Raw genomic sequence first — 13,618 nt, 5'->3', positions numbered from 1 at the left:
GGTGGTGAGAAGGACAGAGATAGCCATCAGAATAGCACAGTATCCACATAGTCCATTGGTATCGTGTGCTGGAGTGGGCACTATGTGCTTTGTAGACTTTCCTGGATATTACCCTTTATGGTAGAAGAATAACCCAAGTCAGAAATATTTGGAGAATAAAATTAAGCCTGTAGACAAATAGCTCAACTGCCTTAAGCTTGCAACCTACCTTTTATCTGGCATAAACACTCTGGCCCGTGTGTGTGTGTGTGTGTGTGTGTGTGTGTGTGTGTGTGCGCGCGCACACACACACCTTTGACATGCATCCTTCCATGTGTTAGGATTGTAAGAAGTTTGCTAGGTAGTGAGAACAAAATGGTTCCTTCACAGATCTATAGGTTTGCCAAGGAGGTCATTTCTGGGGAAGAGACTCACCTTCTAGTAGAATCTGTGTGCATATTCTTAGCCCTCACTCTCCGGGAATCTCCAAGCAATGGCTTTGGCCCAGGCCTTCTTTCCTGCTGGATCTTAAGCAGAACAAGTTTCCAGGGTCCAAGCTGATGTGGGAACATATAGATCTCATGAGAAGATGCAATGACTGAGTCTGTTTTAAACCAAACCCAAGTCTGACCAACCTGAATGAGGAGGCAGTTTCATTCTTTCACTTAACAAATTCAACAGCATGAAAATTGGGCCCAGACTCCACCCCAGGTTCGCATTCAAGGATGCCCAGGAAATATTTGGAGGGCAGGGTGTTGAGGAAATGTAGAGGCTGATCTGACAAATAAGTAGACAGACAAAACGAATCCAACATTTGACACAAGTGGCTGAGTGGATCTACCGCAGTCTCCCCACACAGCAGAGTGTACAGTGATCTGACTATCTGGACAGAAAACTCCTCTCTAAGGGGTTTCCAAACATCTGCAGGTGATCTACTAGCACGAAGAGATCACATTCGTGACTGCATCATTTCCAGTCGACTGCAGCTTTCCCTGGCTCACCCACAGGCCTAAAAGCTCTCTACCATCTGACTTCTATATCAAGATGCTCTGGCCCCTCTGGGAACATGGGCTACTCCATAGGTGAGCATCCTGACTCCCTGGATGCTTCAACACTACCTATATTCAGTGTCCATGTCCCTTCCCAGCTCTGTTTATGAGAGGTTCAAAGCATATCAAAAGACACTGTCTAACTGCCCACTGTAAGCTGGTTACTTTGCTAGGAGAAATAGAACGTAAGTAGAGCTACATATATAAGCCAAGGTTAAGCTATGGAGAAGCTTTGGGATAAGAACAGTAGTGTGTGTGTTTTAAGCAATGATGACTATTGTACTTCATAAGACTTTTAGGGGAATAAAAGAATGGCTTTGGGCAGAAGAGCTTACATAAGTCTTACGGATACTGGGAAGTAGAAAGTTCTATCAGGGAAAAAAGGAGCAAAGGAAGCATGGAAATTCAAGGCTTGTACAAACACTCAAGGGATGGAAAGCAGTCCAGTCAGGAGAGAGAGGACGTGGGAGAGGAACTGCATGTAAGTGTCACCCTGCTGACCCTCATCCTATCCTGCAGTGGTTCTTGCCTGCAAGGCCTTCTCAGTTCTGGGTCATGAAATTCCATAAAATAAGATGAGAGTTTCCCATCAGGTAGACTTAGCATCATCATTAGGACCAAAGCACACAGCAACCCATGGCTGCTGAAGAAGAATAAAACACTGAGTGGCTGTGTATGTGAAGCCCACAGTCTGTTCAGCTGGTGCTGTGGTGAGCATCTCCCCAATCCCTCTTGCTAATCTGACGAGAGACAGGGTGGAGGTCAGCCTGGAACAGTGTCCACAGCCTGGATGTTGGCCTTCAGCTGGCTGGGACCTTATCCTGGCCCACTTACTTGCTATGTGTGATAGTGCAGTAGAGGGACAGGGTGGACACCAGCCTGAAGAGGTGTATCAAGCATGGGCGTTGTTGGCCTTTGGCTTCCCAGAACCTTAATCCTAGCTCATTCACCTGCAACTTGTTATAGTATGGGTAGATAGGCTTTTTATATTACAGTACTTCAATCACCTAGAAAGATACCAGGCTGCTGGGTTAGGAAACCATACTGATATTGACCTTTAGAGGCAACCTCTAGTTAGAAGTGGTGATGATACCACCGGATTGTGTACATTGGTGCTGTTCTAGCCACTTATGAGAGAAGTTAGGGAAACCACCGGGATTAGAATTCAGTTCTAGTGTTGAGTGGAGAAAATGCCAGTAAACACATCTTCCCTACATTCGTTTTCCACTGAGTGCCTAAAGTATGCAACTTCTCTGCAGAGTGTCCTACTAGTCTCATCTGTCATGGCCTCTCATAGCCTCCTAATCACATAGAAACTGAGGAATGGAGAGTGAGGAGAGCCAGGACATGATGCAAGGCCACATAGCAAGGGAGTGACAACAAAGGGAGAGTTTAGCTGTGCATTCCCTTATCCGCTTCCTGTCAGCAGTGATCCGAGGAACTCTCCAGAGAGCTCCAGAGAAGACTCATGTTTCCTCATCCATGGTTCTACCATAACCACCTATCCCCAGGAGGAGTGGATATTTGTATCCAGCAACTGTTCCCTGTTCTCATTGGCCTATAGTTGCAAAGACCCGCAAAACGGTCTGGTGTACCATCCGACCTTACTCTGTACGTATGATGTCTGGCTCAATGGTGATACACCTTAAAAAAAAATAGAACCAATAACAATCTCTCCATAGGTGGGCAGATTCACCAACTGGCAAAGCGGATACTCAACCACATGGTGCTTTTCCTTGATCTACCCTGGCTAAAAGATATGAAAGTCGCTTCTGTAGGCTCCGTACCTTATGAGTCACTCTTCCTCCAAACTTCTACGGAGGCAAAGAAGGGAAGAAAACATGTTCTCTTCTCCTTTGGGCATGGCCAGTTGAAAATATCTCACCACGTGTTTGTGTAGGGTGCTCTAGATGTGCCCAATGTGCCTAATAAACACCAGGATTCTGTATGACTGTGGAATATGGATCATAACATAAAAACAGAAGGGGATTTGGGGCGGCAGAAGGTGGAATGGGGGGGGGAGGCTCTGAGGAGAGAATGTGGTCAAAGCATGGGCTAGCCTTGAAGGTTGTCTTCACAGAAGCCAGCGCTGTGTACAGGAAATACGAACTGATAGAAAATTGGAATATATTAAAAATCCAGGGTTCCTTGCAGTTGGAATGAAGATCAATCCATTATATGTGGATTTCCATTCGTCTGGAATACGAAAACAAACAGAGACAGTAGGCAAAAGTCGACAGTGGGCCAAGAGTGACAGCGAACAGAGCTGTGAGGGACAGCCTGGGAGAGACTCTGCAGCCCTGTCACCCTCAGCTTACCTGTGAGGGGCGGCCTTGGAGAGAGACTCTGTGTTGCTTACCCTTTTGTCTCTGTAAGCCTGACATAGCTCTTACATAAGGAAGAGCCTAGCTTTTAACATGGGGAGCAGGTGTTTGTTGAACTGCTCAGAACTGAGAGTGTAAAAGGTGAGCCTGCTGGTTTTGATCCAAACTATGAAATCACTTTAGAGCTTCTAAAAGTAACCATGGAATCGTGTGTGTGTGTGTGTGTGTGTGTGTATGTGTGTGTGTATGTGTGTGTTCTCTCTCTCTCTCTCTCTCTCTCTCTCTCTCTCTCTCTCTCTCTCTCTCTCTCTCTAATAAAATGAAAGACCAAAAGACCAAAAGAGAGCCAATTAGATGTTCCAGCCCCCAAGTGTGATGACCAGAGCTCCATGTAGGAATTCATATCCTGAACGATGGGAATAGACTCCTTCTGCAAGTCATTTTATGGCCATCTCAAGTGTGTCGTGGTGCACTAGCATGCACACACACACACACACACACACACACACACAAACACAAACACATGTGCGTGTGTGCACAGCAAGACAGAGGGAGAATGAATATAAAAGCTCAGAATAAAAGGTCACGGAGGACTGGGTAGGGAGTTCAGTGCAGTCACTGACTGCACACCTACCTTGTACGAGGCCAGGGTCCTATTCTCAGCACTCACCTTTTGATTTGAAAATGAACCAATATCTACCCCAAATAAGAAGCCCCTGTCCCTGACGAGCACAGGGGAAGGAGAGTCCTCACAAAGCGCGACATTGATTGCATAGGCTGCCAAGACGGCCTCAGCAGACTGAAAGCATCCGTTACTGTCAGTGGTTCGGTGTGTCAGAGCATTTCCTGGTCCCAGTGAATCTGAAACAGCTAAAATAATGCTTGCATGATGAGGAAAGCCAGATCTTGAGAGTTTCATCCCTGTGATATACAGTAATAGACGCATGCATCTTTGCATCCATTTGGCATCTTCAAGTTTTCCACAATGTAAATTAATTCTCCCTCCTGCTGAAAAGACTTCCATAACCCTTGAGCCTATACCCTCAACCCAGGTAATCGAGCAGCAACTCTCTGAGCTGCCGGAATGTGATCGGAAGTTCCTGGACAGCAGCTCCAAGTGGATCAGCCAGTTTTCTACTGAAAAGTTAAAACCCCAGATGTAGAAAAAAAATACATATAGAAATAGCAAAGCAAACTAACTACTGGCTGGCCACCTTCTCTACAGATGTTGAATTCTGTACTGATGGCCAGGGCCCTGACGGCCTCGGGCTTTAATTTTCTCGGTTCCTGGTTCCACTGTGTGGAGTTCGAGCTTGCTCCAGCACGTGTACCTGCCCACTTGACACCTGTTGGTTAAAGCAGCAATATTGGTTCAGGAGGATGTAGCTTTTGTGCTGGGCCTTGCCTCGAGGCTTGCCAAAGGGATGGGGAGGTCATGGGTGTTAGGTTTGTGGGGCACACTGGAACACTGTATCTCTCAGCAAACAGTGGGGATGGCTGAGAGATAGGGCTAGCAACCTTGCTCCGTTTTTCTCCTGAAGGCCATTGCATGGGTTCCCAAAATGACTTCCACAGAATGAAAGAAATCTATCTCATTCTCAGAGGCTCAGTGAGGTGTCTCTCTGGAGGTTGTGGTCCATGGTCTCTCCCTTCTGCATCAGAAGTATCCATGAAGTCTGTGTCCTTAGTTACACGGCATGACCATGGACATAGCCCTGCAGGTGTGATCCCTGGGAGAGGTCACCATGCCATATTGCACAGTCTCCTCTTCTCCCTCATGTTTGTCTCTGACAGACTGCACTCCTTCAGTAGGATGCTTTGAGTTTCCCACCATTCTGTGGGGTGTGGATGGAGGTCAGTAGGAATGAATGGGCATTTTAAGAAAGCAAGAAGGTAGAGAATGGGGACCCCAAGATTTTAGTGTCAGACTGACCCCAGGGACTAGAGGGGTGGGGCTTCCAGTAACCATCAGCTTGGATGAAGATATACAAAGAGCCCCAGGTCTTGGACCCAGTCGCCTTGCCAAGACCTTTCCTGAGACACTCCAGTCCTGCCTGTGTGTGTGACAGGATTGGGTCCCACACAGCTGAGCAGAGCTGAAGTCCCTGCTGACACATTCCTGGTTTCAACTCACTTTCTCTGCCTGGTTCCTATTAACACTGTGAGTTTCCAAGCTTTAATGGATACACTCTGGCTGCAAGTGAGGGCTGCCCAGGGCGGCCGGCTGCCAACCAGGTTGCATACAAATGAGACCTTCCCAGTCCAGACACTGGGTTATTTACTAACTTCTCAAAAACAATTAAGCAGCAGCAAACCCCAAAACCTTGGTAGGCAGGAGGCTGGACATATGCTCCTTTATTGAGGGACAGAAGTCGGGCAGATTGGAGGATGTGTTTGTTGGTAAACTTCGGCCTTCTTAATCCCCATGCTACTAGTGCTGCATTCGGTGGATGCATTTTGCTGGGGATACGGTCCTTGGAGCTTTCAGCATCCTGTTGGAGATGCCCTAAAAAGACCGGGACCCACCTGAAAAGGGGTGGACAAGAATGGGTGCAGGGAGCGGGGCACAGAACTGTCCTAAACACCAGCCAAGATGACATTGGCTTGACATTCTTATTGTCACAACTGAGGGACAAGACTCCCTGCCCTCCCTCTCCTAAGTTCACCAGCCCTTTATGAGAGTAAGGCTTCTTAAAGATCAGACCACTGGGTACCAGGGCAGACGATCCCTGCATAGGATGGTGATGTCTGAGGAATGAGATATCAAGGCAGTGTGATCGTTTGGTTCAGCCCCTGGACCAAGCAGCCTCTCCTGGTTCCACATAGGGAAGCTTCAGGATTCTGTTTCTATTGCAGGAAGCTTGGGACACCGAAAGGTGCCTCTGAGTCATGACCTTTGGCATTATTATATACATTCTCTTTCTGAGGACAGGTTTGAGCATCTATTTCCTTACTCGCAGCACCGCAATCTGCGTGCGCAGCTTTTAGAAACCGTGCTTAATATTGTACATGATGATAAAGGACACGGGGTTTTGTCAACCCCTGACAAACACAGATCATCTCTCATAAAAGCTAAGTCTGATCAGAATAAATGTTAGTTTAAGAACAACAACACATGGGGAGATGGCTCAATGGATAAAGTGCTCGCTGAACAAGCAAGAAAGCAAGCAAGCAAGCGGGCTTAGATTATGGTCTTCAACCTTGTGGTACAAGCCAGGCACAGTGCCGTGCATCTGTAAACCCAGCACTGAGGAGGTAGCTACAGAAGAATCCCTGAGGCTTTCTGGTAGCCAGCCTAACCAAATAAACCAGCTCCAGGCTCAGTGGGAGACCCTGTCTCAAAAACTATGGTGGAGGCCAATGGAGGAGGATGCTTGACAATGACTTCTGGCCTTCATGATCATATACTGTGCACACTTACACAAACCCCACACAGACACACAGGAGAGAAGGGAAAAGACACCGGTAAAGAAGTGTGTGTTCCCAACACAGGAAACAGTATCCCAACCCGATGTTGGTCCAGATAATTTCTCAAAGCAGCATCTTTGAGTGTTCAGAATTCAAGGGGTTTCAGGGTGGAAACGCATCAGGAAGGCATTCCTGGTCAACAGAAGAGTGTATTCAAATATCACCAGAATGGACAGGAGGTTCATCTGTGGACAGGACCGGGCAGTGGGATGTGGCTTTGGCATTACCCAGAGGAGAAAGCCTCTTGCTTGGGAGGAAGGGAATCCTCATGGTTCTTTCTACCAAAGATGTCATCGCGTCTGAAGTGTGGGTTAGATCTGTCTCCAGCATCAGTCAAGAGCGTACATTGGAATACAAAGAGAATGGGATGAACAAGGTTAGCTGAAACTCCTTGAGAGCCTCGAGTCTGAGCAATGAATACCATGGGGTCACAGAGCAAGAGGTTAGGGGTCATGGCAGCCCCCAACATGAGACATAGAGAATTGACCGATCCGAGGTGAGAATAGGCAGTTAAAGATGCCTCCTGTCTCGGCAACCAAGTGGATAGTGTGTGCGGAGCACCCAGTGGGAGCACCCAGTGGAACTCAGCTTCCTCCCCTCAAAACACTTCTCTCTCCCTCACCCATCCTACCCAAGCCATGGCTGTCAGTCATGCTGAGACAGGGTCCAAGAAGTCATTTGTACGCTACTTGGCAATCTGGACTGCATCCATTGCTGCTTTCCTTTCGTTTTGAGAATAAATGAAAAAAAAAAAAAAAAAACCCAACTCCTCCGAATGCCAGATTTGTGTTCCTGTCTAAGGAGATTGTTTTTTCTTTTTTACATCTGTGTGTACATTAAACAGCATGAAGACAGTCTCGAAACTCGAGGACTTTCCCCAAAAGTAAATCAATTTGCGGTTGAATGTGCTGTGGAATTTGTTTGCAAACCTACGAGAGCGAAGCGAGCTTAAAAAAGATGCCGTTGGATGAGACTGCAAAGTTCTGGAAAGTTCTTTGAACACATGTAAACATGATATGTGTAAGCAAATGTTTAACTCGCCTTTTTTTACTTCTACAAATTATATTATGAAATCAGACGTCTGTGACTCCTTAAGAATGTCAAATCAGAGTATTCCTTCAAAACAGATAATTGCCTTGTGTTACGCAGCCTCCAGGCTCCGGGCTCTGGAAGGCTGGTATTCTAGCCTGTCATAACTAGGAGCCTGTTCCTGAAACTGACCTACACAGCTCAGGAGGTAGGGCAGGGTGACCTTCAGGATCATCCTGAAGTAGGCATGCTAGAAACAGATTATCAGACCCTTGAAGAGGGCTTCACTCCATGAGCTTGTTCTCACCAAGGATACCAGTGTATCCTTGTAGTCTTTTACCCTTACCCTGCCCATGGTGGGGGAGGCCAGGGCTTACGTCCATCAAAGGGAAACAGGAGCAGAATGTGCACCGTGAATCTGTCTGGGGGCTTCGTCGGCCTTGCTTTAACTCTCTGAGGGACGCACACAGAATTAAAGGTTCCTCCTGCCATCAGAAGAGGTGGAGTTGGCCAGATCTGTGTTTGTGGCCGCCACTTACATAAGGGCACCACTTAGATAAGCAGCAAGCACCTATTATCCCTAGCACAGTGTACCATCGGGTTCTGGAGCAAAGATGAGCGAGACACACTCCACGTGTCAATATACGTGCTTGCGTATGCAATTAGCTGTCATTACCAGGCACTTCCATTAAGACTGTAGCCAGACCTGCAGAGAGCCCCCTCTGGAACAACTGCAGGCCTTTCTAGGCGAGCACAGTCCCGTCTAACTCACCAGAATATTGGTTAGCCTCTCTGCCGCTGCACCCCAAGGGCGTCTTTGTAACCCCAAAGCCTGGGCTTTACTCCTATTTGTGCTAATAGCAGCACATGTGTACTTCTAGGGGAGAGAGGACCCCATAGAGCTTCATATGCTAGCAGGCAATAATTTCATTCCTTGGGTGCAAAGCAATGTCAATGGGACCATTAGCACGCATATGCTACCGCTCATGAGCCCAATTAAACCAAAGGGTTATTGTTGTCTCGTACCGTCCACAGCAGATGCATGCTTGATAGATTATGGGGGTGCAGTTTATGGTGTCATATTTTATTTATTCCCAATTTATTAGTTGCCAGTGGTAGCTCTGGAAAGTTGTTTTACACTGAAAATAAGCCCTCATTAAAATATAAGTAAATGAGAGTCTATTCCTAATTTTGGAAACATAAAACCATAGTTTTTCCTTTTTGCAAAATCCAGAGAGGTCTTTTTTTTGTTTGTTTGTTTGTTTGTTTTTTTGTTTTGTTTTTTTTGTTTTTTACAAATGACCCTTAGAACTGCAATAAATATCACAGTCACCTGGGGACATTTGTCTGAGAAAAAAGACCCATTCCTTGTCATATAGGGACAGTGTTACTGATGAGTTCTGAATAAGTGAACCTAGTAAGATCTAGCTAGTCCCTCAGGTGGCCTTACTCTCCTTGTCTGAACTCTTTTTTTTTTATCACCTCTCTCCGTGGCTCAGTCTCCCTTCTCTCCTCTCTCTCTCTCTCTCTCTCTCTCTCTCTCTCTCTCTGTCTCTCTCTCTCTCTCTGTCTCTCTCTCTGTCTCTCTCCCTGTCTCTCTCTCTCTGTCTCTCTCTGTCTCTCTCCCTGTCTCTCTCTCTGTCTCTCTCTGTCTCTCTCCCTGTCTCTCTCTCTGTCTCTCTCTCTGTCTCTCTCTCTGTCTCTCTCTCTTTGTCTCTCTCTCTGTCTCTCTTTCTGTCTGTCTCTCTCTGTCTGTCTCTCTCTGTCTGTCTCTCTCTGTTTCTGTCTCTGTCTCTGTCTCTGTCTGTCTCTCTCTCTCTCTCCCTCCTTACTCTTTCTCTCCTCCCCAATAACAAAGACATTCGGTGACACATTTACAAATAATCATGGCTTACAGTCAACGCTCTTCTGATTCTCCCAGAAAGGAAAAGGCTGACTCACCCAACAAGGCATAGAAAAGATGGAAGAGAATCTTGGATTCTGTGTCCTCAAGTTTCTGACGCTGAGGACCAAAAGGAGGAGATAGTGAGCTGGGTCCCATCCTCTACCGAGAGCAAGCAGCACTAGGATCAGAGAAAGCGAGTCCTAACTAGGCATCTCCTGTGTCCTGTCCACTGCTCTTTCTTCTGTGGGCCTAGGAGGGTGGCATTTGACTCCATGTGACAATGAAGGTATAGCCACCTCTATGTGTGGAGGGAGAATGTGACAATCCAATCCCAAGCTGGCAGTGGAATGCTTGCCCGTCTTTATTGACTAATTCTCCAGCTTATAAACCCCAGCTAGTCCAAGTCACACAAGGACTAGATGAACTTTATAGAAACGCAGGCATGAACTGTGAGGTTTATGGGAAAGCAAAGGACTTGCCTTTATGGCACCCAGGTTTTATTTCTTTAACATGGACATAAATAACACGTACTGCCCCCACAAGAAGACGAGGAAGCAGGAGAAGGTGAGAGGATCCAGGAGGGCGACGCTCCAGGCCTGCACATGCTCATCTCCGATTCGTGAAGGATACAGAGCTGTTGGAGACAGGACAAAGAAACCCATGTGTCTTCTCACGGGAGCGCTCTGGCTATATGATCCTCACTGTCCTGATTTTCTGAAGTCCTCATAGGGGATTTTAAAGCAAGGAAAAGAAATATCTAGAAAGCCTAGATCAAGGCATTATTCATCAGCTCCCATGATCCAGTTCCCACAGGACTCATAGCCCATTCAGGGATGTCCTGGGGTTAGGTGACTCTGGAGTACTTCTGGAGTACTTCTAGACCCCAAGGTCAGAGATAACACACTGGGTCCTTGGGGCTGGCCCTGGCAGAAATATTTACACCATGGTAAGGGGCTGATGGTGCTGCTCCAGCTGGTTTCTCCTAGAGTCAACGGTTAGTCTACCATTGCCCATTGTAACATGCCCTCCATCTCTAGCAGGAGAGGAGCCGGTGTGTTTTCACCCAAGGGTGAGCGGTCAGAATATCCTGTTAGAGCCTGAGTCTGAAAAGGAAGCTGCTTTTGACTCCTGTTTTGGGTTTGAGCAAGCACTGTCAAGTGAGTAGACTTGAGCTCGTACAGTATAATGTCTCGCATTGTCTCTTTAAAGCCTGGAGCCTCTTCAACACCCTGGGACCTCAGACTTGAAGGCAACAATGTAGTCCATTGTTGAAGTTCTACAAGTCAAAGGCTCCTGGGGCTTCACCAACAAAAATGGTTTGCCAAGGGAAACTTCTAGCAGAACTGTAAGTCAGCTTCATACTGCAGCCTGAGAGAAAAGCTTATGGGAGAGAGTGTTTATGACCTCATGGGTCTAGAAGGTTCAGTCCATGGTTGCTCGATCCCAAGTCCTTGACTAGGACATTGCTTATCAGAGATTCTTCTTCCCCTCATGGAAGACAGGAAGATGACTGACTCTAAAGGTGTGACCCAGTGACCTACTTTCTGCAGTGAGGCTCCATCTTCTCAAATGTATAGAGCCTCCAAAGAATGAGGGAGCCACAATGGCTTGTGACCAAGCATTCGAAACGTGAGTCTGTAGAAGATATCACATGTTCAAACACCAAGAATGTTCAGGACAGTGCTCCTTGCTGGAGCAGGCCACACCCTCCATAGCAAAACTGGAAGAAGCAGTTTAGATCACTTCTGCATACAGATCAATCAGATGGTTCTAGGGTGGGGAAGACAGGGAAGTGCCCGAGAATGTTGCTGTTAGCAGATCTAGGGTGTGTCTTTCTAACCATCAAAGTCGTCACCAGTCTCTCCAGAGTCTTAAGACTGAGGTTTGCTTTGGTAAGCTATCAGCAGAGTTGCAGTCTCTAAGTCAATCAAAGATCATTGAACGGGGAGCTGAAATGAACACACAGAAGCAATATTGTATCCCCTATTGCTTACTCAAGGACATACTAAGAAGAACACAAAATAAAATCATTTAAACACTTAGCCACCTGAGTGTTTGGGGGATGAACTGAAAAACTTCATGACGTTTGCATGGCTGTTTCTAACAGATTGATGAAAAAGGAACAAAAAATTAGTTAGATCATGTTTCCTTCTGTACAGAACCCCATCTCTCTTACACACACACACACACACACACACACACACACACACACACACATACACTCACAAATACACAGACACACTCTCACACTCACACACATACACTTAGACATACATTCACACACTTAGATACACACACTCACATACTTAGACACACATTTACACACTCACACACACACTCACACACACTCACACACAGGCACACACTCACATACACTCACAAATACACAGACACACACTCACACTCACACACACACTTAGACACACACTCACACACTTAGATACACACTCACATACTTAGACACACATTTATACACTCACACACAGACACACACTCACACATACTCATACACAGACACACTCTCACACACTCACACACATATACACACATTTACATACACACGGCACTTCTCTAAATGATCAAATCACTATGTTTTTTTTAATAAAAAATAATTTGAGAGGTCTTTAGAAGGCATTTCTTAGAATTTTTCTATGATAAGAGGTAGTAGAGACAATGTGTAATGCACATATGGCTAGTGGAATTACAGATTTCCTTTCTTTATTGAGACAATGAGATGAGGAACCTGACAATAGACCCCTGTGACAGTAGACCCCTGTGACAGTAGACCCCTGTGACAGTAGACCCATGTGACAGTAGACCCCTGTGACAGTAGACCCCTGTGACAGTAGACCCCTGTGACAGTAGACCCCTGTGACAGTAGACCCCTGTGACAGTAGACCCCTGTGACAGTAGACCCATGTGACAGTAGACCCCTGTGACAGTAGACCCATGTGACAGTAGACCCCTGTGACAGTAGACCATTGTGGAAGCACATTGATCAGCTGACATTTAATATTTCTGTCCCCTCCTTCAAATTCACAGCTTAGAATCGCACCCCCCAGGGCAATGGTCTCTGGAAAGCATTAGAGGGCTTTGTTCCAGCGGATAAGGTTAGCACACTCATCACAGATGCTCTGGAGGCCCGCATGTTTGAATGCTCAATCCCCAGTTGGTGGAACAGTTTGGGAAGGATTAGGTGGGAAGATAAGGTGTGGCCTTATCGGACGAGGTGTGTCACTGAGGGTGTGTTTTGAGGTTTCAAAATCCAGCGCTAGGCCTAACTCCTGTCTTCTCTGCCCCTGACGTGTAGATCAGAAGTAAGCTCTCCAGAACCATGCTTGCCTGCCTATTGGCATGATCCTCGCCATTATGGTTATGAACTCACCCTCTGAACTGGAAGCCTGCACTAAATGCTTTGTTTTACAAGACACCTTGGTTATGTCATCTCGTCACAGCAACAGAACAGTAATTAAGGACATGCTGAGATGGTGAAGTCCCAAAACCAGTGCCAGCTCTCATCAAATGGCAAAGCTGCCGGTCCCTTGATCTTACACACCCAGCCTCTGTAGCTGTAAGAAATAAATATCTGTTACTTGTAAGACATGCTGTTTGTGGTGTTTTGTTGTAGCCTCTAGAAGAGACTCAGACATTCATATGTGTTCTAAACAAATAGAGGTCTGGCAAAATGGCTCAGCAGGTAAAGGGCCCAGCACTTAGTAGCCTGACCTTCTATCACTGGGACCCACAAACATGGTGGAAGGAGAAAAGAGACTCCTGCAAGTTGTCTTCTGACCTCCACACACACACACACACGCCGCAGTACATGTACACGCGCATTCACACCCACCCAAACACGTGCACCCCCCCACAACACACGCATACTC

This window comes from Rattus norvegicus, chromosome 6 (assembly GCF_021556685.1).
Source record: "Rattus norvegicus strain SHRSP/BbbUtx chromosome 6, alternate assembly SHRSP_T2T, whole genome shotgun sequence".
Taxonomy (NCBI): Eukaryota; Metazoa; Chordata; class Mammalia; order Rodentia; family Muridae; genus Rattus; species Rattus norvegicus.
Note: the sequence above shows the minus strand (reverse complement) of the source record.